Source organism: Eubalaena glacialis, chromosome 3 (genome assembly GCF_028564815.1).
Source record: "Eubalaena glacialis isolate mEubGla1 chromosome 3, mEubGla1.1.hap2.+ XY, whole genome shotgun sequence".
Lineage (NCBI taxonomy): Eukaryota > Metazoa > Chordata > Mammalia > Artiodactyla > Balaenidae > Eubalaena > Eubalaena glacialis.
In genome coordinates this window covers 114812184-114839955 of record NC_083718.1, presented here as the reverse complement: position 1 = coordinate 114839955, position 27772 = coordinate 114812184, and the positions used below count along the sequence as shown (strand labels likewise).

Sequence of the window (27772 nt, the reverse complement as noted above, 5' to 3'; positions counted from 1 at the left end):
ATTGTCTGGGCATTAGGGGAGGAGCAATAAATACGAAAGGATTACAAAGGGGCACAAGGAAACCTTTGAGGATAAAGGATATGCTTATTATCTTGTAGTGATGATTTCATGGGTGTATATAGATATCAAATCCGTTCAAATTGCACACTTTAAATGTGTGATTTATTATATGTCAAATGTACTTCAATAAATCTATTTAAAATATCACAATATGCAAAGAATAATAAGCAGGGAAAAAATAAAGTCAAATCTCAAATTAAAAAGGTTAGAATGATAATAATAAACACAAAAAAACCACTGTCATTTATAACTAAAAGAGTAAAGATACAAATTAATCATCTATTAACACCTACAACTCATAAGACAACTGGCACTACAATTACCCTATATTTGGTAACTCAATACATGAACAATGCTTCCAAAATCTCATCAGACACATCCCATGAAACAAGTATAACAAGTCATCTGGACTACTGGACAGATCAATGTATTTAATTTACACTTGTCACAACTTCTATACTTAAACTCAATTCCTACTGAAATATAATGGGGCTCGACCTAGAACAAAATAATATCAAAAATTAATTCTATAACATGAGTCAAAAAGTCTGTCTGCAAAAATAACCCCAATTCTGTACCATCCCATTACTCATGCACTTGGCAATAAGGCTTTGCAGTTTCTCCTACCAAGAGGTAGACTCTTTCCCCAGTCCTTTTAATTCTGGGCTTGACCTTATAAGGAAGATCAATAGAATGTAACAAATGTCACAGTTTGCCAGTTCTGAGCTAGACTTCAAGAGACCATGTATGCCTCTGCTCTCTTGGAATCCTGCCACTACCATGAGAACAAGCCCACTCTAATCTGCTGGAGGACAAGAGGACAGCCCAGATGTCCCACCCCAGGCCATCCTAGAGAAGCCAGCCAAGAGCAGCAGGATCACCCTCCTGAGCTGCTTCTGAATGCAGACTTAAACAAGCCCTGCCAAGACCAGAAATACTGCCTGACTCATAGACTTGTTCTAATAATAAATGTTTGTTTTAAACCAAGTTTTAGAGTAATTTATTACACAGCAATAGCTAACTGATATAGCAACTCTATCTTAAAGATATCATATTATTCTTATCCCTAGAAAGAGTTACTTTAGATTAACAATTGATCTAGGTCTCTTAACTAGAGACCTAGAAGGCAAGGGAAAAGGAGACGTAAAAATCTCTTTTATTATTTTACTAACAGTGACTCTAGAAAACATGTCACAGTTTGTCAATCTCAGAGATACATAAACTGAGCAAAATCATTTTAACAAGTAATGTTATCAGTCAACTACAATCTTTCATGAAATTCTGTTGCTAGATAGTTTTACTGGATTCAAGAATACAATGAAATCTTTCAGGATATGCCATAAATCTATATAAACTGTTGCAGAGCAATCTGCTACCTTGCCTAACATTCTTTTTCCTATTTATGCTAATGGTATTTTCCTTTAAGGAAACACTCTTACTCAACTATTAAAGTTGTACCAATCTTAGGCCCACCCCTGGATCAAGGGATGAACAAGTGATACCTAGGCTGATCAGAGTACCTTGTTCTCCTAGCCATCATAATTTTATTATGGATGGGAATGTAGTCCCGAATGGGAAATTTGGAATCCTTCTCATGATGTTTGCAAGGACTACTGGGAAAGGTATACTCTTCAGTGGCAATAACAGCTATGACAATGATGTAGATCATAGCAGACAGTGCCCATCTTTGCCACCTCATGGAGATTAACATATTTAAGAATAAAGTCATCACAGAAAAAAATCAAAGGCAAGAAACAGAGACATTATCCTAATGCTATCATTTGCACTCATTGATTCAAACATGTCAATTCAAATAACTGCAATAATAGCAGAAAAGGTAATATTTATCAACCCACCCACTGAGACCTACTAGAAAAACTGAACAAGATATTAAAAACCATCAATTTGATGGCATCAAAAAGTTGACACAACAGTGAAGAATGACCAGGCCAAGATCCAAGACAAGATGGAGACCTACAGATAGAAACCCAGCACCTGAGGATGCTTTTACCTTTGGGTTATTTGCCAATCCACCTGATGCAGCTGAGAAGCTGATCATTATTTCTGACACTGTTGTAGAGCTAGGGGGATCAAATGGAGATTGCAAGGTTCAGAACTGGTGAGTACCATACTAAATGTTACCCAGTATTTGAGTTGAGACCCTAAAGGATTAAACTGTAGTGAACCAGAAGTAAAAAAAAGTTCTTACATGCACTGCAGCCCCACCTGAACACATCTAGGTGGCCAAATAAAAATCTCAATCCTTAAAATTTAATTAAGGTAAACCCAGACTGCTGTAGACCCCAGGTGTGGCACGAACAAACAAAAATTATCTCTGGAGAAAGACAACATCACCAAAGGGCTCAGAACTGAGGCATGGAAAAGCAGTTGTAAATTTAAATGGAGAAAGCATGGCAGTGAGAGAACCAAAAAAGGAATATAACAAAAATTCTCAGGGTCAACTTTGCCCAAATCACTGGATGACTGATAAACTATGTATGCACAGAGGAAAACTGAAGGAGTTGAGGGGGAAAAGTTGACAGAGGCCAGAGAGAAAGCTACACTTGAAAAAGCTTTACTGTGAGTTTGATGCGTTTTCAACAGGGTACATTCAACTGTGTACAGTTTAGGCAGCAGGAAGCTGAAGTCCTACAAGGTTGAAGTGTCAGAGGACGGAATCCAAGCCCAGCAGAACAGCTGGGAATTAGTGGAATCTCTAGAAACATGTAAACCACAATCAAGCTTCAAAATCTGACTATAAACTTCACACAAGAATTCTCAGAAGAACATTAAAAGAGTCCAGTCACTAAAATATATTCATAATGTCCAGTTTTCAATCAAAAACTACATGATATGCAAAGAAACAGGAAACAGTGATCCATACTCAGGAAAAAAGGGGTGTCAATAGATATAATTCTGAGTACCCTGAATATAGGAGTTAGCATATAAAGAATTCCAAGCAACTATGTTAAGTATGTTATGAGAATTAAAAGAAAATACATTCAAAGAGTTGACAGAAACTATAAGGAAGAAAAAGCTGATAAATAAAATAAATGACATAAAAATTCACCCAAAGGAGGTGATTAGAGATGGCAGAAGAAAGAACTTGTGAGCTTGAAGATAGGGCAATAAAACTGTCCAATCCAAAAAACAGAAAGTAAAATGACTGAAGAAAAATTAAGAGTCTCAGAGACCAGTAGGACAATATCAGGCAGTCCAAAATAGATGACACCCAACTCAACACATATGTACAACAAGATGTAACAGAATGCGAGAAGAGTAAAGAAGGTACAAAATAATTTTTGCTGAAGAAACAATGGAAAAAAAATCTCAAATGTGGTAGAAAACATTAACTTATAGATACAAGAATCTCAACAAACCCAAGCAGGATAAACACAAAGAACCATTTCTACATATACATCATAGTCAAGCTACTAAAGGCCAACGAGAAAACCTTGAGTGCAGCCAGAGAAAAGTGACTGGTTATATACGGGAAATGACAATACAAGTAATGGCTGACTTATCACCAGAAAAAAGTGGATACTGGAACATCTTCTATATCCAGTGATACTATTCTTCAAAAATGAAGAAAAGATATTTTCAAATAAACAAAACAGATTCTTGTGGCTAGCAGACAAAACCAACAGTTAAAAAAAAAAAGACGGGGGAAGGGGAGAAGTAATAAAAATAGTTAATCCAAAAGACGGCAAGAAAAGCGAGAAAAAGAATACAATAGTCCTAATAAATAGAAAGCACATAATAAGATCATTCACTTAAGTCCCAATAACCAGTAATATTATGAAATCTAAATAAATTTTATGTTATAATTAAAAGACTAAGAGTGTTAGATGGGACTGAAAGTAAAACAACAATGATATGGTGTATACATGAAATACTTCTAAAACATAAAGGCACAGAAAAATTTAAAATAAATGGTTGGGGGGAGAAAACGAACCACACAAACACTAACAATAAGAAGGCTTGTGTAGAGATGTTATTATCAATAAAGGTAGATTTCAAAGCAAAAAAGCATTACCAAAGATAAAAAGAATCAATAATGATAAACGGTTCAACTCATCAGAAACATGAAACCATTCTAAATTTGTGTGCCCCTAGTAATATGGATTCCAATATGTAAACCAAAAATCGACAGCAACACAAGAAAGACAAATCCATAATAGCAGTAGAAGATTTTAACATACCTCTCTAATTGAACAAGCATGCAGAAGTTAAGCTGGTGAGGATGCAGAAGTTTTGAACAACATGATTAACAAAACTGACTTAACACAGCGGTCCTCAACCTTTTTGGCACCAGGGACCGGTTTCGTGGAAGACAATTTTTCCACAGACCAGGGGGCGGGGGTGGCGGTGGGTGGGGGGAGGAAGGGTTCAGGTGGTAATGTGAGCCATGGGGAGCCGCAGATGAAGCTTCCCTCACTCGCCGGCCACTCACCTCCTGCTGGGCAGCCTGGTTCCTAACAGGCTGTGGACCAGTACTGGTCCGCAGCCCGGGGATTGGGGACCCCTGACTTAACAGACACATGTAAATACTGCACCCAAAAACTGCAGAATACACATTCTTTTTCAAATACACAAAATATTTACAAAACCTGCTCAATAAACATAATAAAAGGTATTCAATCACATTTGCAATAAGGGAAATGGAAAATAAAACCACTATGAGACAGCACTACACACCCTCTAGTATTGCTAAAATTAAAGATTAACAATATAAAGTGTTGGAGAAGATGAAGTGCAAAAGGAACTCTGTTGATGACTATAAATTGCTACAAACACTTTGGGAAAAAAATGTTGAATATCTTCTGAAATTAAACATAAATACACTCTAAAACCAAGCTATTAAACTCTTAGGTATTTACTAAATATACACATGTGCATGTGTGTACTAGGAGACACGTACAAGTTAATGCATAGCATTATTTACAGAAGCCTAAAAATGGAAATAACTCAAATTTCCATCAAAAATAGAATGAATAAACCGTGGACTATTCACATACTGTACAGCAATGGAAGTGAATGAATTACAGTTATATGCAACAATAGAACTAAAGCTCATAAACAAAGCTGGAAAAGCCAGGACCCACTTACATAAATTTCATTAACAGAAAAAATTTCAAAAATGTGTTTTTTAATAGTAAAAATATAAAGCAAAAAAGTTAGTACCAGAAAACGTAGGATGGTAATACCCTAACAGAGAAGAAGAGGTTTGGGAAGAAGCAGAGTGGAGGATCTGGCAATGTTTTAATTTTTGACAGGGGGTGACTAAGCAGGTATGTACTTTTGAATACTTAAGTTGGACATTTTTTCCATGCATTATTCTGAGCATTTTTTCCACAGTAAAAATGTTTCAAAACTAAAAACACAGACATTTAAGGCTTTGAATTTTTCCGTAAATAAGGCACTAGCATTATCCTATAGTATTTTGTTTTTATTTTAATCAAAGCTATACAAATACATATTTTAAAAATCAAATAAAGCATGTTATGAAAAACAGCAGTGAAGTCCCCCCCCACCAATTTCTAAACAATACAGTTATATCTTGATTTTTCATTTTGCATCTGATTATTTCCTGTGTAAGAAAATGACTTACCCTCTTATATCCCTCTGTAACCTCCCCAAATTATACTATAGCCCTACAGGAAAATGGCTAATTGATTTTTTGACAAAAGTGCAAAAGCAATTCAATGGAGAAAAGAAGTATTTTCAACAAATTTTGCTAGAGCAACTGGATATATGTGGAGAGAAAAAACAAAACAAAACACTGACTTAAATCTGACATTCTATACCAATGTTAATTCAAAGTGGATTATAGATACACATGAAAAATGTAATATTATTAATCTCGTAGAAGATAGAAAAAAATCATCAGGTTCTAAAGACAGAAAAGTGTTCTTAGAAATAACAAATGCATGATCCTTAGAAGAAAAAATCTGATAAACCGGACTTGATCAAAATGAAAATTTTGTACTCTGTGAGAGATCCTGTGAAGAGGATTAAAAAGCAAGTGACAAATTTGGAGAAAATGTGTGCAAACTACATACCTGACAAAAGACTCATATCTAAAATATGAAAGAACTTTGGGGACTTCCCTGGTGGTCCAGTGGTTAAGAACCCGCCTTTCAATGAAGGGGACATGGGTTTGACCCCTGGTTGGGGAACTAAGATCCCACATGCTGCAGGGCAACTAAGCCCGCGCATCGCAACTACTGAGCATGCGGGCCACAACTAGAGAGGCTGCGTGCCACAACTACTGAGCCTGTGTGCCACAACTAGAGAGAAGCCCACGCACTGCAACAAGCAGCCCACATGCTGGAGCAGAGGATCCCACATACCGCAACTGAGACCTGACGCAGCCAAAAATAAAATAAATAAATATTTTTTAAAAATGACTAGTGTGTTAAAATAAAAATATATATATAAAAGAATTTTGAAAACTCAATGGTAAGACACCAGCAAAAATACCAAAATAAGGAGATTCAAAAATCATCTCCATAAAACCAACAAGAACACTGACAAAAACAGAGTCAACGTTTTCCAAACTCTAGAAATTAACCAAAGATTTGCAGCAATCTGGGGAGAGTTTATTCAAGAAAGATGGCTGAATCTTGATGAGACCAGCAAACTTTGTGGCATTTCTTTTGCCGTATTCCCATCCTCCCACCCTAGCGCCACAGTAGACTTGAAAGCCAACAGTCTACAGGCCTGGTGAAAACCAGCAGCCTGGCAGTTACCTGAGGGGGGCAGAAGAGGGTGAGAGCTCCTTCACTACTGCATTCTCAGAGGACTGTCATTATTTGACATGTCTGGTGGTTTCCTGGAAGACACCACTCCCAAAGCTATCTTAAATTTGACCTAAGAGGGCACTCAGTGCAAAAAAAGCCTTTCCCCAAGGGCATTTGTCAAAAACGACTGGAAAAAATTGTATAATGTTACAGCTGACTGAGGCAGTGGATAACAGATAAGACCAACAATAGACTAACCAAAAAGCTTAAAAAGAAAAATTGGGGCTTAGAAAAGCTCCAATATATTCCTGAGAATCTAGATGGTCAAATGTGTGCCCAGAGCTGCACACATGCTCTAGGTTGTACACATGCTCAGGAAAGGCCTGAGAAGGCCCTAAGTGCTCACCTCTGGCTAACCTGGAAGCTCTGCACAAACAGGAAACGAAGGGTAAGGCAAAGTTACAAATTTCCTGGCTGAGTGCTGAAGGTGTGCCCCAACACACACACACACACACAGAGCCTATCAACAAATACTGGGAGACTTACTGGTCTCAGGCATTTAAGGAAATCACTGTCCAATTATTGGCTGACCACTAAGCTAACTGAGTAGAGAGACTTCAGTGGCCACACATAGCAAAGAATACACATTTTACAGAATTAGTTCTGAAAAATCACTAAACTAACAACAACAAACAGTAACAACAACAAATGCTGGGGAAGGGAGAATATCTAATCATCAGAGCTGCCACATTATTTAAAATGCAGTTTTCAACAAAAAAATGACAAGACAATAAAAAAAGTATGGCTCATACACATTAAAAAAAAAAAAGGCAGTCAAAAGAAACTGTCTCTGAAGAAACTCAGACATTGGACTTAGTGAACAAAGTTATAAATCAGCTTTAATATGTTCTAAGACCTAAAGGAAATCCATGTCAAAAGAACTAGAGGAAAGTATGGATGTCTCACAAGCAGAAAATATCAACACAAGAAGATTTTTGAGGTGATAGAAAAATTCTGCATCTTTATAGGGATGTAGGATATAAATGTACATACATTTGTTAAAAATATACATAGAGTTTGTGCATGTAAATGTGTGTAAATTTAACTTTAAAAAGTCAAATTCAGGTCTGTAGAAAATAAAATGTGTATAGTTCTTGAAATTGGTAAAAAAAAAAAAAAAAAGATAGAAATCATGAAGAAGGACAAAATCGAAATTCTGAAGCTGAAAAGTACAAGAATGAAAATGAAAAATTCACTACAAGGTTTTAGTAGCAGATGTGAGCAGACAGAAGAAAGAATCAGTGAATCTGAAGATATACCAATTGAGATTATCCACTCTGAGGAGAAGAAGAGGAAAAAACAAAACAGTGTGTCTAATATTCCTGAAGGACATCATTAAGAACACCAATACAGAATGGGAGTCCCAGAAGAGAGGAGAAAGAGGGGAAGAAGTAATATCTGAATAAATAATGGCTGAAATTACTCCATATTTAATGAAAAACATTAATCTAAACACCCCAAAAGCTAAAGGAATCACAAGTAGGACAAACTCAAAGAGATTCACACCTAGATACTTCATAATCAATCTCTCAAAAAACAAGGAGAGAATCCTGAAAGAAGCCAAGAGATAAGCAACTTGTCATATAGAAATCCTCAATTAAATTAACAGCTAATTTCATGTCAGAAACCATGAAAGCCAGAAGACAATGGGAAGACATATTCAAAGTACTGAAAAAATAAGACTGTCAACCAATAATTCTGTAACTACTTTCCCAAAATGAAAGAGAAATTAAGACATTCAACAGATAAACAAAAAATGAGAGAACTGGCTGCTAGCAGACCTGCTGTACAAGAAATATTAAAGGGTGTCCTTCAGGCTGAAATCAAAGGACAGCAGCCAGTAACTTGAGTATGCCTGAAGAATTAAAGGGCATGTAAAGGTAACCTGATAAGTAAACATAAAAGACACTGTAAGTTAAAAATTTGTGACTCTTTTTTTCTCCTATTGGATTTAAAAGACATAGAAAGACAATTTGCATGACAATAATAGCACAAAGGAAGACAATAATAGAGGAATAAAGGAACAACAACAGAAAAAAATCTTAAGACATATAGGAAACAAATAGCAAGAGGGAAGACATAAAATCTACCTTATCAGTAATTACATTAAATGCAAATTAATTGGGCATTCCAGTCAAAAAGCAGAGATTTGGCAGAATGGGTAAAAGAACACAATCCAACTATATGCTGCTTTCAAGAGACATACTTCAGATTCAAAGACACTTTAGATTCAAGTAAATTTAAAGTGAAAGGATAGAAAAAGATGTACAATGCAAACAATAACCAAAAGACAGCTAGAGTGGCTATATTCTTATCAGATATAAGATATTAAGAAAAAAAAATCATCACTAGAAACAAAGAAGGACATTTTATAATAAAAGGGTCAATTCATTAAAACTTATGGATGAACTATAAACATATATATCCCTAACAATAACACCTCAAAATATATGAAGCAGAAAGTTACAGAATTGAAAGGAGAAACAGACAACAGACAAAAACAAAAATAGTTGGAGACTTATATGCCTCACTTTCAATAACGGATAGAACCAGACAGAAGACCAACAAGAAAATAAAAGACTTGAACACTATAAACTAACTAGACCTAACAGATAGCTACAGAATACTCAAGCAGAGCAGAACACACTTTCTTCTCAAGTGCACATGGAACATTCTCCAATATAGACCATACGTTAAGCCATAAAACAAGTCTCAACACATTTAAAAGAAATCAAATCATACGAAGTATGTTCTCCAACCATAATGGAATGAAACTCGACATTAATAACAGAAGAAAATTTGGAAAAGTAACAAATATGTGGAAATTAAGCAACAAACTCCTAAATATTCATTAGATCAAAGAAGAAATCACATGAGAAGTTATAAAATATGTTGAAATGAAAACAAAAACACAACACACTAAAACTGGTGGGATGAAGTGGAAGCAGTGTTTAAAGGGAAATTTATAGCTATATATGCCTACTTTAAAAGAGATATCAAATCAATAACCTAACCATCCATCCTAAGGAAGCAGAAAAAGAGCAAATTAGACCCAAAGCAGACAGAAGGAAGGAAATAATAAAGATTACAGCAGAAATGAAACAAATTTTTTTAAAAATAAAGAAAAATCAATGAAACCAAAAATTGGTTCTTTGAAAATATCAACAAAATTGACAAACCTTCAGCTAGGTACTGACCAAAAAAAAAAGACAAATTACAAGCATACCTTGTTTTATTAAGCTTCGCAGTTACTGTGGTTTTTTAACAAACTGAAGGTTTGTAGTGACCCTGCATCAAGCAAGTCTATCAGCACCACTTTTTTAATAGCATTTACTCACTTTGTGTCTGTGTGTCACATTTTGGTAATTCTTACAACATTTCAAACTTTTTCATCATTATTACATTTGTTATGGTGATCAGTGATCAGTCATCTTTGATGTTACTATTGTAACTGTTTGGGGGCACCACAAACCATGCTCACATAAGATGGTGAACTTAATAAATATTGTGTGTTCTGACAGCTCCACAGACTGATTGTTCTCCCACCTCTCTCCCTCTTCTCAGGTCTCTCTATTCCCTAAGACACAACAATATTGAAATTAGGTCAATTAATAACCCTACAATGGCCTCTAAGTGTTCAAGTGAGAGGGAGAGTAAATCGATGTGGCAAGCTTCACCGTTGTCTTGTTTTAAGAGTTGTCACAGTCACCCCAACCTTCAGCATCCACCACCCTGATCAGTCAGTCAGCAGTTGTCAACACTGAGGCAAGACCCTCCACCAGCAAAAAGATTACAACTTGATGAAGGCTCAGATGATGGTCAGCATTTTTTAATAATGGAGTTTTTTTAACTAAAGTATGGACACTGTTTTTAAGACATAATGCTGTTGCACACTTAATGGACTTCAGAATAGTGTAAACATAACTTTTATATGCACTGGGAAACCAAAAAGTTCATGTGACTCACTTTATTGTGGTGGTCTGGAACCAAACCTAAAATATCTCAAGGTGTATTACAATCATTAGTGAAAAAGGTTTTAATACTGGCTTTATAATAGGAAATAAAAAATTATAAGGGAAGCGTACAATTGAATGGCAACGAATTAAGTAACCTAGAAGAAATGTACAAATTCCTAGGGAAAAAACCAAACTACCAGAACTGATTCAAGAAGACACAGGAAATCTTGAATAGATCGATAACAAGAGATTGAGTAAGTAATGAAAAAACTCCCCACAAGGAAAGCCAGGACCAGATGGCCTCTCTGGTGAAATCTACCTTTAAACCAAACGTTTAAAGAATTGACACCAATCCTTCTCAAACACACGAAAATAAAACTACAGATAAATATCCCTTATGAATAACGTCACAAAAATCCTTTCTATATCTTGTGTGTGTATTTTCAGAAGACATACCATCTAGATCCCTTTGTCCTCCTCAGGAACTGATTATTCTTCAGACCTGCTGCACAGCCACATTCCTTGCATCTCCCTGCACAATCATCGTTTTCTCCTGTACTAAATCCTGTTTCCTGGATCTCTCCTTTTTTTGATTTACCCAATCATTCTGATAGAGCCCACATACTCTAGTAACTTCCTGAGATACAGTACATTTGAAGTAAATATTCTAACAACCTCATGTTTCATATTTTTAGCCTACTCCCACATTTGACAGCTTGGGAAGGTACAGAATTAGTAGTTCGGAAATAACTTTCCTTCAGGATTCTGAGGCATTATTTCATTATTGATTGAAATAATATTAATATTATTATTAATAATATTAATAATAATCCAATGTTACTAATTACTAATCTCTTTTATATGCTCCATAACCAAAAGCTTTTAGGATCTTCCCTTTATTTCTGGTGTCTGAAATTCCATCATGATGTACTTTTATATGGTTCTTTTTTTTTTTTTCCAGTCACCATGCTGTGCATGCTATGAGTCCTTTTCATGTGGAAACTCAAGATTTTTGTTCAATTATTTTAAAATAATTGCCTCCATCCATTTCCTCCCATTCTGTAATTCTGATTTTTCACATGTTGAACTTGCCAAGAGTGATCCTCTATCTTCTCCTACTTTACATCTCTTTTGTCTTACTTTGTGGAAGATATTCTCAATTTTATCTTCTAACCTTCAACTAGAAATTTAACATCCTAAATTTCTAACTCTTCTATTAAGTATTCCATATTCTAAATGTCTAAGAAAGAGCTCGTCTTTTTTTTCTGAGGACTGCTTTTTTATAGCATCCTTTCTTATTTCAAAGATACAATTATCCCCTTACTTGCAAAGATATCAGTAACTTTTTAAAGTTTTCTTTTAAAACTTAAATAGAAAGTTTTAAAACTTAATAGTAAGTTTCTATTTCCTTCTTCTCTTTCTTATTGTGGTTATCCTAAAATGTTTAATGATCCTTAATCTCATATTTTAAAATGAAGCACCTAAAAGTTGTCTAGTTGATGAACCTAGAGATTATCATACTAAGTGAAGTAAGTCAGAGAAGGACAAATACCGTATGACATCACTTATATGGGAAATCTAAAATATGATACAAATGAACTTATTTACAAAATAGAAACAGTCCCATAAACACAGAAAACAAACTTATGGGTTGCGGCTGGGGGCAGGGGAGGGATAGACTGGGAGTTTGGGATTGGCAGAGGCAGGCTGCTCTGTATGGAATGGATAAACAACAGCGTCCTACTGTGTAGCATGGGGAACTATATCCAGTATCTTGTGATAAACTATAATGGAAAAGAATCTTTTTTTTAAAAGTTGCCTTGAAGTTCTGTGTTAATGGGTAGGTGTCAGTGTGAGATGATCAGCCTGATGATTTCCCTAGTGGATCCTTATCTATTATTATCTGTTGGTCTTTTTTCCTGACAATCAGTTTGCTACAGCAAGATGAATCTTCCAATCTCACATCTGGGGGTAGAAGCCTGATACCTAGTACTCTCAGAACTAGGAGAAGAAAAGAGACTGTGGATGATTCCCAGTTCAACATGTAAATTTCTACTCAATTCTCTGTTTTTGAGTATGACAGACACCCTTAACCTGAGCTTGCCTACTGTTCAAGAACAGAGATTTTCCCTTTGAATATCAGAGAAGAAACTTGGATAAAGTTTCTTGGCACCATGAGTGTTGTTAACTTGTTATTAACTCTTAAACAATTCTTTCGAGGTACCTGCAGCCACTAAATTCCTTAAGTACCCCAAGGTTCAACAGCATAATTCTAGACCATTCTAGGCCTTCCCCACTGAAAGTAGAAAGTTGAGTTTTCTTAGAGCTACGGAGTAGTTGCTTTCCAGCTTCCAAAGTTTTACTTCTGTGATCAAATTTCCAGTTTTCTTTGTCCTTGACAGCCTACGATTAAAAAAAAAATTACTATAATTCGAGTAGGGGTTTGATATCAAACAAAGTAAATGGTTATTTAATTCACCATGTTTAAAAAGATATTCATCTCATCAGTTTTGATGTGTCATGTCTTCACTGTTGTTCCTTTTTAAATAGTATGAAATTTAGGCTCAAGTTCCAGTAGGATACAGAGTTTTAATCGTCCAAGTAGTTACAATCATTTTGGCTTTAACATCTAGTTCTTCTATACTGTAGTCAAAAAATATTGACATATATAATTCCTCTTATTAAAATTTCAAATTCTCAAGCCCAAGACATTTAAAAAAAATTTTTTAATTCACATAAATTGGAAAAAAATGTGTATTTCTTTATTGGGAACAAAGTTTGGCATACACCTATTAAATAAAGCATATTGTTATTCAAATCTTTATAGCCTTAATTTTTGTTTACTTGATCTATTAAAATCTGAGAGTTAAAGTCTCCTGAAAAGACTGATGTTACCAATTTCTCTAAAGAAACTCTACTTCTTATGTTTCAGTGCTCTGAGTTCATCACACAAAAGCTCAAGCTTAATATTGCTTAGTGGTCCTAATTTTTTATTAATTAAAAAATTCCTTTTTCTCATTCAAAAGTTTTGGCCTAGAAAAGTTTTAGTCTTTGCTTGATATGAATGAAACTTGCAAGTTTTAGTATCATTTTTGCCATTCCTTTATTTCAAACATTTGTTATTTTTACTTAGATAAAACTCTTACAAAACCACATATCAAGAATTTTTAATTCAATTTGTAAAGGGGAGGAGTGGGAAAGAAATCAATTCCAATTAATTTAAGAAAAGGCTGTTAGAAGGGTACTGGGTAATCAAATTTGACAGGAAAGTTGGTGAAAAAGGCTTGGAAAACGAGATAAACCAGGAGATGATTAGGCGAGCAACGTCACACCAAAGAACACCTACTTAGGAAGCCATTTGTATCACTGTTAATGGCAATGCCACCATTAAGACATTCAGTTTCACTGCATAAGACTTTTGTTTCCACCACAGCCGCGGACGGTTACCTCTATCTCCTCCTTTACTGTATGAGCTGTTTCAGTTGGATCAATATACATGGAATAATCTATTTGGTTTCCTAGTTTTCAACCCATTTAAACTGCTGCCTCTCCTTATTTATGCAGTGATTTTTCATGGCTTTTCAGCGTGCAGAGACCCATGGCAGCAAACACAGGTGAGGATAGGTCTATTTCCAGTAAGTTTGCAGCCACAAAAAAGTATAAATAGGGAACTATTTAAGAAAGAGGTTAGGGCAGGGCTTTCAGGCAAGCTTCCTACTCCCAAACCACCAGTTCATCCAATAATCAAGGAACAGCAGCAGATTGTTCTGCTGTCATCTATTCTCACCCACTCTATTCACATAGAAACCCCAAATTTCAGAGATGTGGATGAAATCTCTTTTTCCCACCGATAGTAGGGGACAACCTATTCTCTTTTGCTTTAGCTGATTTGCCTCCACAGGTAACTTGGATGGAGTCAAATGTACCTCCCTATTTTACCATGGTGCCAGAAACCACACTAACTTCTTTACTAACCAAAGTTAAGTCTATACTAACTGTGAGAGTGGTTAAAATATAAACTTGTTGTAAGACTAACATACTATCTTAAAACTCCAAGACTCTATTAACTCCTAAACTGTTCTATTTACTAACTCTAAAAAAGGCAGAAAAATACTTTTTAAATTATATTACTTTTATAATTTTTTCATATTTTCTAATTCCATTTTAAGAATAATGGTATTCATTGTAAGACAACAGTATACATTCAATTTAAGAACTCTTAAAAACTCCAGTAAAGACAAACATATTACATCTTAAATATCCCAGAGGGAACTACATTTTAGGGATCTCCCTCATAAAAGCAGTGTGCTCTCAACTGTCCCCAATTTTTAAAACAATATCTATTTTTTAAAAATTCAAACACTGGTAGTCCAGGTATTAATTTTTGTTATCTTTTGTTTTCATACCAACTCCCATACCAATTAGAATGTCTCTTAAACCATGGCTTAAATGTACTATTATAACTCCAAACACAGCAATACAATTACAAGCTCTTCTTACTATTCATCTCAAATAGTTTTTTAGTTGAAAGTACTAGGAATTCAGAAAATACCAGTATAGCATAACTTTCTTGGGTTTTACTTAGTTTTCAAATCAAAGGTTTTTTAAAAAGCTTGTAAGTTTTTTTTTATAGGATAAGGCAAATGTACAATAATACCTCAATCGGTATTAATAACTTACTTGCAAACTGTGTCTCCAAGTAAGTTTATTTTCAATACCAGAAGATAATAAAAGGATTCCATTCTTATTTTAACTTTGCACTACAAACTTAGGAGCCACATTTTTCGCCTGTTTTATTTTAAAACTACCCGTTCTTATTCCTAATATACCCTCCCCGCCATTCACCAAGATGATAACCTCTAACTGACCTTACTCACTTCAATCGCTTCTCTAACCATGTAATACCTGGCTGCTGATCTTTCTCATTTTCCTTCATGTATTTCTGTTCAATGGCCTTTAGCAGAATTCCTTATTTCTAATCCAAACTTTTTTAGATTCCTCCAGCTCAGGTAACAACCTTATAAGCTTTATTTTTCATTACATTCATTTAAAATAGATGCTACTTCAAACAAGGAAAATGCTTGCATTCCACAAGATCCATCTCTGTGCTTTTTAACATACCCTCCCCCTAGCTGATACTCCCTACCCTCTCCACCAATCTTTACATAACACTTCTTCAAAATCTAGATTAAAAAGTATTTTTCCCAAGAATCTTTTCCAGTCTTACTGTATACTGTTCATATGATTTTGTGTCAGTCCAGTAATTCAAATATTTCATTATGAAGCACTCTTTAAGTTGTATCTTAGATAATGACTCTTTGGAGCAGGAACCACATCATTTGCTCTATGTATCTGCAGTCTTACCCTGGTGTGGTACTAAATGAATTGTGTATAATAATTAACCCAGTTAAAACAAGTGAAGGTTGGGAGAAATACAACCACGGAAACAAGGTTTTTCTGAATACAAAAAAATTAAATCTCCCAAAACCAAATTCAAATATAACATTCATTTTTTCAAAACAACACAAAAACATAGAACATACCCTTAAATATTTCTTTTTCTACACACAGAAGTCAGGTCTTAAAGCTATAATAACATGCTAATTGTTTTGTTTGTAATATTCTAACTCCAGCCCAAAAAAGCTATTATATAAAGTCTTAATATTTTATAGATAATATACAAACTTTTTCAATGTCTAATCTAATCAATTTTACTTTGGCCTTCTATACTTCACAAATACAAAACCTACATAATAAAAGTTCACAGATGAGGTTTTATTTCTTCAAGACAACAATTAAAATTCTTGGAGCAAGAGTATATTAAGCAAACTTGGTACAAATTCCAAAAAACAAAACTTCATATAAATACTTTCATTCATAAGCCCAAAAACATTCACAATTCAAACATTAATTAGAAAGTATTTTCATGTCCACTTCTGCACAATTTACAAAACATATTCCTCAAAACTTGGCATACTAGAATGTGATGATACATATTTTCATTGTTATGTACTTTTAACAACTTTATTTTAAGTGATACATATTTCAGAAAAAAATCTTTCTCCCAAAAGAGAAAGATTGTTACACTACAATAAGGCTTCCAGTGCTCAATATTTATGAAAAACAATGCTGTAACCATTAATCCCATTTGGAAAAAAATGACTCAAGCACTACAGGAAAAAAATCATGATCAATAATTCCATTGCAGATCCATTTACAAAGTGTCCTTCATGGATTTTAACCATTCAAACTTTTGTGCAACTGTCCTTAAGGTAGCATTCTCATTCTTTACACATAAATGGCAAAATCTTTCTGGTTGAGAGTGGATACTTACCTGTAAACAAAAGTGCACCAATTTATTCCTCCCCCTACAATCACAATCAGAAATACTCAAATACCTTATTAAGTAATCTGAAATGCCTGAAAGCTAACTTACATAATGCCTAGAAGCTACTAATAAAGAGGTTCCAAAAAGCAGCTATATAAGGAGGCAATCCAAGATCTCCTCTACCTACTTCTTGGCTATATGCCTAGAGAATACTGTAATGAAAGCAAGCCAGACAACTATGTTATCTACGGAAGCAATTCAAACCCCTGCACTCTAAACAAATTTTCTGGTCATTAAAACTAACCTCTAAAAAGTTACTATTAATGAAAACTAAGAAATATCTCTCTGATGTTGGTATATATCACACTGGAAAAAAACAGCAGGGCCACAGTACCAACTACCTATCATCTGATTTACCTCCAAATTCATCCAACAATGCCAATGATAGAAAAGAAAGAGATTCAGGCGTCATCTCTCACTACCCTTGGAAAGGGCAAATATGCCATAAGCAAGTTCAAAAATAAGCCAAACCTATTTAAGATGATGGAGATCAGAATATGCTTACTTCTTTGAGAAAGAACTAATAAGAAGGGGCACAAGGCACCTTTTTCAGTGAAGAAAATGTTATGTATCTTGATCTGGGTTGAAGTTACCTGGGTATATATATTTGTGGCATCTCACTGAGTTGTACTCATAAACGTTGTGCACTTCAATATATGTAAATTATATATAAATAAAACATTTAAAAACAAGTCACCAATAATGGTAAAATCTAAAAAGCTTTTCTCAATTCTCATCCTTTTTCATCATTCTCCATCATATTTCTAATCACAGAACACCAATATTCCCTAAATGCAACTCTTTCCCCTTATAAGACCTACAAGGCTTTGTTAGTATTCTGCCAGCATTTTTCTTATTCTGCCTCATATTAATTCACTTAAATGTTAATTCAACATTCATCAAGTGCTCATGTGCAAGACATGGATTAGGCACCCTCCAGCATCTATCCCACACACACACACACACACACACACACACACACGTAGAAACCAAATTCCCTAAGCTGGATTCAAGCCACTCTATTATCTGGTTTCTAATAATGTCTCCTATTTTAATTCCCATCACTTCTTTATGGGAATGTTCTTCCCCAGCATAGTCTTTTCTCAACTATCCTTTAAGACTCAGTTCAATTTCTACTTTATCCTTTCTCCATACTTGTATAGAACTTACTGTCTATATCTGCACTGTCCAATCCGTGATTAATGAGCACTTGAAGTCTGGCTAGTCTGAATTGAGATATGCTTTAAGTATGTAACACACACTGGATTTTGAAGACTTGGTGTGAAAAAAAAGAATGGCAAGTATCTCAATGTGTACATGTTGAAATGATAATATTTTGGATATACCAGGTTAAATAAAATGAATTTAATATTAATTTTACTTATTTCTTTTTATTTCTTAATGTGACTATGAAAATATTTAAATCACACTATGGCTCAACATATTTCTACTCGGCAGTGCTGACCTATACAATCGATTTATAAATGTCCCACAAATTATCTTTTAATATATGGCCTCCACCCAGTACCAGTGTAAGAAATTCAATATTAAGCTTTTCTCTTTTTATATATTAAAGATTATTACATTAAGAATTATTAATAATAACTAAACAGTTGATTTAAGTACCTATTTAATTTTAATATCAACTTTAAAGATTTTAACAAGGAAGCTTAAGACATTTCAAAGCATAAAAATATTTTAAAAGTTCTGTTTTCATATGGCTATAAACTGAAAATGTCACCTACATTTTACATATATCCATTTTGAGTTAAATGTCTCACCAGAAAGGATAGATAGTAGTATTAAACTCGTAGAATTTCTAATCCCAGAGAGTGTTAGTTCTAATTAATACTTTCATTATTAAAATATGAGTATTTTAATACTCTAAAATATTAGAGTATTTTTTCTAATTAATTATTTTTCATCTTAGTCACTGAGTAAAGAAATAAGCAGCTTCTATTTTGACCAATACCACTGTACCAATGTCCAGCAGCCAAGACAAAGAACCTTTATATGGTGGTATGAATAAACAATGTGGGCAATAAGACACCACTTGAAATAAGGGTATGCAGAAAAACGCTTCTATAATGTTACCTTTCATAAGGAGGAGACAAAACTTACAACTGTATAAGGTAAAAACGTAGATATACAGAAAGAAAGGCTAGGAAGGCAGAATAGAAAAGGTCTCATCTGTAGAATCAAGATATGCCTAGGTTGAAACTTGGCTGCTCTACTATTTACTATCTACATGACCCAAGTCTGAGTTTGTTTTCCTGCATATGAAATGGGAATATATACATATCACAGCATAATTATAAGGAATACATAGTAGATGCTTAATTAATGTCAGCCTCATCTCCCTTTCCTTTAATACTAATGATTATATAATGGTGACAAGATTATCGGTGACTTCCCCCCACTTCCTTTTCCAAACCATTGAAAATATTTTTTCAACAAATATTAAACTTCTAATATTTCATACTCACACCCCCTCCTCATGTGAACTTAAAAGTACTTTTACTAACTGCCTTTTACAGTTTCTTTTAAAGTTTAAAATTTGTGTTTGTAGTGGGGAAGGTAGGTGGTACAAGAAAAACTTAAAGTGGGAAATAAGTTTAAGACTATACCAGCACACATATATACAAAACAAAGAGAAGTGTAGAGAGGAAAACAGCAAAAGGAAATGCTGTTTGAGGAAATTCCCCTGACTCAGACTAAGCAATGAAAAGGTAACATTCTTCTCCTCAATCTAGCTTCTGCTGAAGCCACTCCTCACTCTCATCTGGGGTTTCTGTGTACTTTATATACAAATACACATAGCCACTCACCCGCTTCTCTCTACTAATGGTCACCACCATCCTCATGGTCAAAAATTTAAAGGGGAGTGAAGAAATTGAGGATGTTGTAACAAAGCAAACCAACCCACTGGTTGGGAAAGCCCTTCACTCAAATGCACTCACTCCCAAATGCATTATTATCATCATCATCATTAGCTGACAGCCATAAAAGAGAATGTGTTCCTGAAATATTGACCCTGGTTATAGCTTTAGTTGCTAGTACTGGAGATGCCACACTTTGATGACTGTCTCTTACTTCCTTTGTAGATATGGGCCTCAAAATGGAATGTTAGAAAAAGTATACAACTTCAGATCACTCACATGTGAAAATTTCACGTTACTGTAGGAAACACAATTAAACAATGATGATAATAATAATAACTATTATTCTAACAGCTAACATTTACTCAGCATTCATTACATATCAGAAAGCTAAGGACTTTACTACATGAACTATGTAATATAAACCTACACCTCTGTGAAGATTTCTTATTGCTAAATCTACTTGCCTAGTGCTCACACAGCTAGATCTTAACCCCACCTGTTTTACTTCAAGGTTTACACTTTTTAAACCTTATCCTCCCATCCTGCACAAACTATTCAACAATAATTAGGAACCATCCCCCTCCCCAGTAATTGGTGTTTTGAAAATACTAGTTATGTTTGACATCTTCCTCAAGAAACTGATGAAAAGATATTATGCTTTCAAGTAAAAGGATAAATACTCTGGAAGAAAGGATAAAAATGTTCATCTTTCATAAATATTAGATAAATAACTGATATAACACAAGTAAATATGGTTTGTAAACTGTACTTTAATCCCAACACTTTATTAGGTGCTTTTTAATTTGAAATTATACTTTTGACTCACAACATATTTAGTTTACTGACTTTGTACAAAGTCTTCTAAAAGCTGTATTTTCCCATAGATACAGAGAACAAACAGGGTGGTTGCCAGAATGGGGAGGGGCATGGGCAAAATAGGTGAAGGGAATTAAGAGGTACAGACTTCCAATTTTAAAATAAGTAAGTCATGGGGAGGTAATATAATATACAGCATAAGAAATATGGTCAATAGTATTATAATAACTTTGTATGGGGTCTGATGGCTACTAGACTTATCCTGGTGATCATTCCATATGTATTTAAATGTTGATCACTAAGTTGTACACCTGAAACTAAAATAATATTGTACATCAACTATATTTCAGTTAAACAAAATAAAGCTGTATTTTCAATTTCAATGAATGATATACATACTAAAAAGCTTAATACCTAAAACATTGTGTTTATCACTCTAACCAACTTCACTTCTATCACAGTTTAGACTAATAGAATCATATTTCAAGGAACAAATCACTCATCCATACTTTACACAAAGTTACCTACAAAATCACAGTTCCAAGAATCCCAAATGAAATGGGAAGGCTACAGCTTACAGACAGAAGAGGAGATAGGGCAAACGTTAGTAGAGGGACAGTGCAAGGGAAATCTCTTAGAAACGCTAATCTTAATACAGTCTCGCTTTCCCTCATCCAAGAGAAGTATGCACTGCTGTTGCTGCTACCCTAGCATTTTTCTCCTCTTCCTCCTCTTGAAATCCTGGACTCTTCTCCTCCTGGAAAGTTTATCTCATGGGACTGCTAACATCTCTCAGTAGTCAAAGGATCTTTTATCTTGAATTTAAAGGAACAAAAACATACTAACTCCTCCTAATCACATAAGAGTTCCCAGTAAATTCAGAGAGGATAGTAACTTCACAGTTCAGCTTCAGCAGATCTAAGAAAAAATTAGACAGTACAGCAACTGAGGCCGTAGAGAGGAGAATACACCTTTTTCATGGAGACTCCAGCTATCTGAAGAAAGACCACGAATTGAACTTGGTGTTCTACCTTCTAGGTCTCAAGTGATCTTTATGTTTGGTGTTTTGTTTTGTTTTGTTTTGTTTTAAGAGGGGAAAGAAGAGAAATACTTTAGCCAACCAGCAGGGTGAGCTAGTGCTAGAATCAGTTTGGTTATTCTCAGTTTTCTCAAAATTCAATGACATAAATGGGTTGCACTAATAAAAGCAGCTATTCCCTCCTAATAAACCTGAATTAAAAGACACCACTTCTAGAACTGCTTCAGTCAGTGCTACACAATTCTGTTCAATATCTACAGATTCTCCATCTACAAAGCAGACATTCTCTATACCAGATGGATTAATAACAAATAAATATAAAAAAATTAGAGCTTATTTGAATATCTATCCAAAATATTATAGTATCCATCCTTTATTCTCATGTTTTATTTTACAGACTATCAATTTAAAAATTTTTTAAACATTAAAAAAGAACTGCTAAAACTAGCATTCTTTAAAAATTAGGGCTGGATAATTCAACATTCCAATTTCTGCATTCGGTGCAAGCTATAGTTGCCTCAATATATGTCTGAAAAAGCAGTCATGAGAAAAGCATTCCCAAAAGAGTAAGATCCCCTGCTTTCCTTTAGAATCACATTCTGAGAAGAGTCTAAATAAGTAACCCTAAACACTAGTAATATATTTGGGGTGAGAGAAAGATGAACCTGATCTTTTCTAACAACCAATTTCTTTAAATTTTTTAAATTGCAGGTAACCCCACCACTTCAAGTAACTGTCCTTGAGTCTTTCTTTTCTCCTCCTGTTACCCAATACAGTCTCAATTCAACCACAACAAACTTCTCCCTCTTTTATAACTTGAATGACAAATTAAACCTGCAAAAAGTTTAAGGTCTGCAGGTGACAGACTCACTTCATAATTATTGATACAGAGAATCCGGGAGTAATCCTAATTATCACAAAACCAAAGTATAATTAAATCCACTCACATAGTGTTGAAAATTAAGAAATATATCAACTTTCCTAGAAAAATCAATAATTTAAGTGCACCTTAAAAGACCCATAAAAACTTTAAAACCTAAAGACAATTTACCTGTTTTTTTTAAACGTGATATCTAAAGAAGTTAAAGATAACTGTGGGATCCCATCATAAATGATTTTACTACTTGTTGAATTTCCTAACAGATGTTACAGATTTACTACTCAGCAGTAGTACTAGTTAGTCTTAACAAGTTGTTTTTAACAGGAGGCAAAGTGGTATGTCCATTTTTCCAACTAAAACACTATTACAAAATTAAATGCACCAGCATCACTGTTTCAAGCCTCTATCTCATTTCTTATCTAATAACTAATAGTAATGGCAATTACTTCAAACTTTCCAAGAAGTTTATCAAGCTACCTGTTTTGGTTTTTCAAATTTCTGCGTCAATTGATTTGAAAACCTCAGAATTCAAAAGCAACATTGCTTTGAAATTATCTGAAATGTCTGTATTTTGTAACTGATTTTGTTTCACTTTGGAAGTCACTTTAAAAACTAAGTTACCATATCAAGTTAAATAAAAGTTTTAAATTATCGTCACAGAATTTCTCATTAATATAATAGTATCTGAATAACAAGTACTCTCAAGCATACTCCCTTGTTTTGTTTTATAACCATTATTAGTTGCAGATGGTCACCTCCTTATCCCAGCAATGTGACCAATGAAAAGACTAATGAGGTATAAGTTGAGAGACAATTTTCCATCATGCCATTAACTTAATCATCTCTGGCCCTCAATATACTGAAAAAGAGAGAGTAATACTAGTTCTCTAATATTCCTTCTACACTAAAACTATATGATTCAATAATAATTTTGCTGATATTAATATATCTCCTATTTGTTAATACAAGAGTGTTCTCTATTAGAAGGAGAAAACCTAAAAGGGGGGGGGAAACATAAATCTGGGTTAAAAAAAAAAAGGAAAATCAAAGTTTTAAGTAATGTTGAAAAGTTCAAATTCGATGTGAACAGAGATCTAAAGCTAGTTATATAAATGTGCTTAAATATCCCTTCAATCAAGTAATTTAATTTGTTAACGTGACCTGGCCAAAACATTAGTTGTTTCCCAATTTTGTACTTCAAATATTACAAATATACCAAGTATGATGTAGATGTAAGTGCAGTATAAGTTTAAATTGTTAGAAATTCTAAAACTTACACCACCATGATTTTAACAGCAATATACATATCACTGCATTCATACTAGTCAAGCCTTCATGTTTCACCTATTAAAATGTCTAAACTAAACTGTAACTTCTTTATAATTTTTTCTTACAAAAACCTATCGATGTAATATTGCTGCCATCTAGTTCCCTGGATACTTACACATATGACTGAAGGCAAACAGCAGGTTTCCTTTCTTTGAGCAATTTGAGTTGTCTATTTTTTGAAATGCTCTTTTTCTTGTGGGACCAAAACTATGTAACTAAACTACTGCAGAGAGGCAACATATTATTAAGGCAAATCTAATCTATCATCCAGATGCAACAAGCCTGGCATTAGTTAGGACCGGCCAGAATAGATGATGGTGTTTTGGTTATTTCTGTTGAAGTTATTAACTTGTATACAAAACAGGACCATCATTCAGGCTCTCAATTATGTTTCTCTCCTCGTTGAGTACTTCTTAATGACCACACAAAATACGAAGTCTAAACATAAAAGTTTTATAACAACTAAATTTATGTCAATATTACTTAAAACAGTTCAAGAAAAGTTTTCCACTAATGTTGCTAAACCATGGATGGATCCCAACACGAGAGTCGTCTGTGGAAGTCTCGTAACAAGAAACCGTTAGTTCCACCACCTAAGTTTCCAATCACTGAGAAGGGTCTGGGACAACTCATCTTCAGGTTCACGGGAGGAGTGGAGCACACCTGCTTTCCTCTGGCAGAGATTAAGCTCCCAGGGACACAAAGGCCAGGGAATCAGACCTGGAGAAGCAAAAAGCTTTAGCTGGACACCCACCAAGCCCCTGGCAACCCAAACACTTTGAGCGATTTACCTCTTGCTGTTACTTCCCAGGCACCTATCGGCATAAGATCTTTCAAAACAGGGGGAGGGGAGGGCTCTGCGGTCCTGGTCCCACGTTAGGGGAGGGGTGTGTACAGTTAACGCCAGAGCCTATGCTTCTGGCCGAGGCAGAGCAGCCCCAAAGAGAGGGGTTGGTGACTGCTCTCGGACCGCCCCGTTACTCAGTGCATTGCAATGGCGACCGCAAGGCTCCCCAAGCCGCCTGATCTCGGCCCGTTCCCCCTACTGCTCACTGGCTGCTCAGCTTCATGTGACTAAACAAAACCCCCAAGTCTAGTGCCCAGCTCAGCCCCTTTGTGTCCGCTACCGGATCCTCCGACGCCGCCGTGGAAAAGTCCCCCCCCCTCCCCACCTCCGCCGAGTCCCGCCCCGCGGCGGCGGCCGCCGCTCACCTCAGGCACCGCCGCCCCCCGCGGCCACCGCGGCCGCCGCCTCCCCGAACCCGGATCCCGGGCTCCTTGTGTAGCACCAACTCCGCCTCCTCGGCCGCCGCCGCCATCTTAGCCTGTGCGGCAAAATGCGTCCTTTTGGATGGTTGGGACCCAGCCTAGGGCGTAGCTCCCCGGGCCCGAGCGCCGAAGGCCGGGTCCCCCAAGTTCCTCCGCCACCCTCAGTCCCGCCGCCGCCACAACCCAGAGGCCCGAAACCCACACGGGTCCCGGCGAATCCGACCAAATAACCCCTGAAACTCACAGTTTGGTGCCGTGTGCGTCAAACCGGGGCGACGTTGGGAGCGCGCGGCGTCCCCGCGTCACACGCCGCTCTGTACGCTACTCGGCTCCAACGGCCCCCCTCCGCTCCCCGCTTTTCGCCTTCGGCCCCGGTTCCCACGGCGCAGGCGCGCTGCTTTCCCGCCTCTTACCGAGCTGCGGGCCGCGGGGGCGGCCAGCGAGGAGCTCTCCGGCGGCTTCGCGCTGGTGGAGCGCCTGGGCCAATTACACCAACGGGTGCAGCAGAAACAGTGCACCACTGTTCTCGGGTGCCAGAAACCCGACAAGGTCACCTCCCCCAGCGCTGACCTAATCACTCTCAAGGAGGTTCCCGCCCCAAAGTAGGCACGCTCCAAATATGGTGGTGCCCAAACTCTGCAAGACCCAAACACTTAGGCAAGCCTAGGCCGTTTAAGGTGGAACAGACCCATATTTGATTTCCACAATCACGAGAGGGCCACAGTTCCTTTTCTTTCTACTGTTGAGGAAAACAGCTAAAGGACTCGAGATTGCCGGTCACAACTGTAGAGTAATGGCAGAAGAAGTTTTCTGGATCTTAAGGGGACCAGTTGTTGGGAGATGCTTGATGGACAAGCAGAGCATGAAGTGTAGCATCTCAGTTAACGGAAAAGCCTTCTCTAAAAGGGGCCCTGGGTTTGGTCCAATTTGATTCTGTGAACATACTTTCTCCCTGCATTACTGAATGTGTTGTGGGTCTCCGAATTAAAGTTATATAAGAAGCACCCGATATGCTGGTTACCCTTCAAAGAATTAGTAGGTCCCGAGAGAGTTCTAGAAAACTTTTTAAACAAGTATCCACCTCAGAGTCTGAGGACAGAGTTTCACAGACCACACTTTGAGAAACATTGATTAGGAGCTATTCTCGTTGCTTTTGAACTTAGCAAACATAGAAGTTGCTAACATGTTTGACATGAATCAAAATTTCCTGAGGAATCTACTAGTCCTGCCTTAATAAGTTCTTTGGCTGTTCTGAATCTCTGGGTTCTCATTTAAAAAAGAAAAAAATTTTTCATTTGTTAGTTTAGCAGCTATCGTAAAACTCTGCTTTTCCAAACCCTCAAGATGTCATTGGCATTCAGAGGAATACACTGTAATTGCACGTATTTGACAAGAATGAGAAACATTCCCTTTACTATAGGATGGTGACTTCATCATCATTATCAGCAAACATAGATTCCAAACGACAGGTATTTATACTTGCTGAATTAGTTAATAATAATAGCTAACACTTTTGAGTGCTTACTATTTACCAAGCATTGTTCTAACTCATTCAATTTCATTAAAACCTAAAACCTAATGAGGCAAAGAGAGGTCAGGTAATTTTCTCAACGTCACACAGCTCTTTGGACTCTTTCAAAATACAAAATTTTCTTCTTCATTTACACAAATGGGTAAACAATCAAATGTATATCAATTTTCAGCCAATTTTGGGGAGTTGTCTTTTGGGTTATTCCAAAATAGTGCAGAATCCATTAAAATTGGACATTCTCAGTTTACTATTGGACTTACAATAAATAAAATTATAATGTACTATGTAAATTCTTATAACATCGCTACAAATGCAGTTACCAACAAAAACAAAAACTCTGTTGTGAGCGTACACCACTGACTGACTGATGTGCATCAGATCATACCACCAGCAAATAGAACTCAACCATGATCAGGAACTTGTCTCACTAATGAAACTGTTTGTTTATACAAGAATTAAGCAACTAAACTGTAATACTATAGAAATAGTAGTATAAGTAATGGTAATAATTGTAATAGTAAAAGTAATAATGGTTGATGAAATTCTTTATAAACAAAATAGATGTCAAAAAACCTTCTATGAGTGGGAGAAACCTTGAAAAGGGCAGAAATCTTGAATAAGTTAATGCAAAAAAAAAAAAAAAAAAGCAAGCAACTAGAAAAATCCAAAGACAAATTATGTGGCTCAAAGCCAAAATATTTAAAGACATTAAAAGGAAAATGCAGTTGAGAATGAAAATCAAGATGTGGAAAACAGTTTGACCTCTGGAGAAAATTCACAAAGCACATCTACTCACTGTAATAAAAGAATGCTCTGACC

General features: G+C 35.8%; 1 protein-coding gene across 9 annotated transcripts in view; it reads right to left on the bottom strand.

Moving 5' to 3' along the window:
- The window catches only part of ZNF644 (zinc finger protein 644), a 189697-nt gene extending 163758 nt beyond the window's left edge, over positions 1-25939 (bottom strand). For 4 of the 9 annotated variants that reach the window (XR_009700517.1, XM_061186332.1, XM_061186334.1 and 1 more), the window contains exon 1: positions 25836-25939. The gene's annotated coding sequence lies outside the window, so the exon portion shown is untranslated. The other 5 variants (XM_061186336.1, XM_061186328.1, XM_061186333.1 and 2 more) reach the window with 5 other exon arrangements.
- Positions 25940-27772: the final 1833 nt, after the last annotated feature.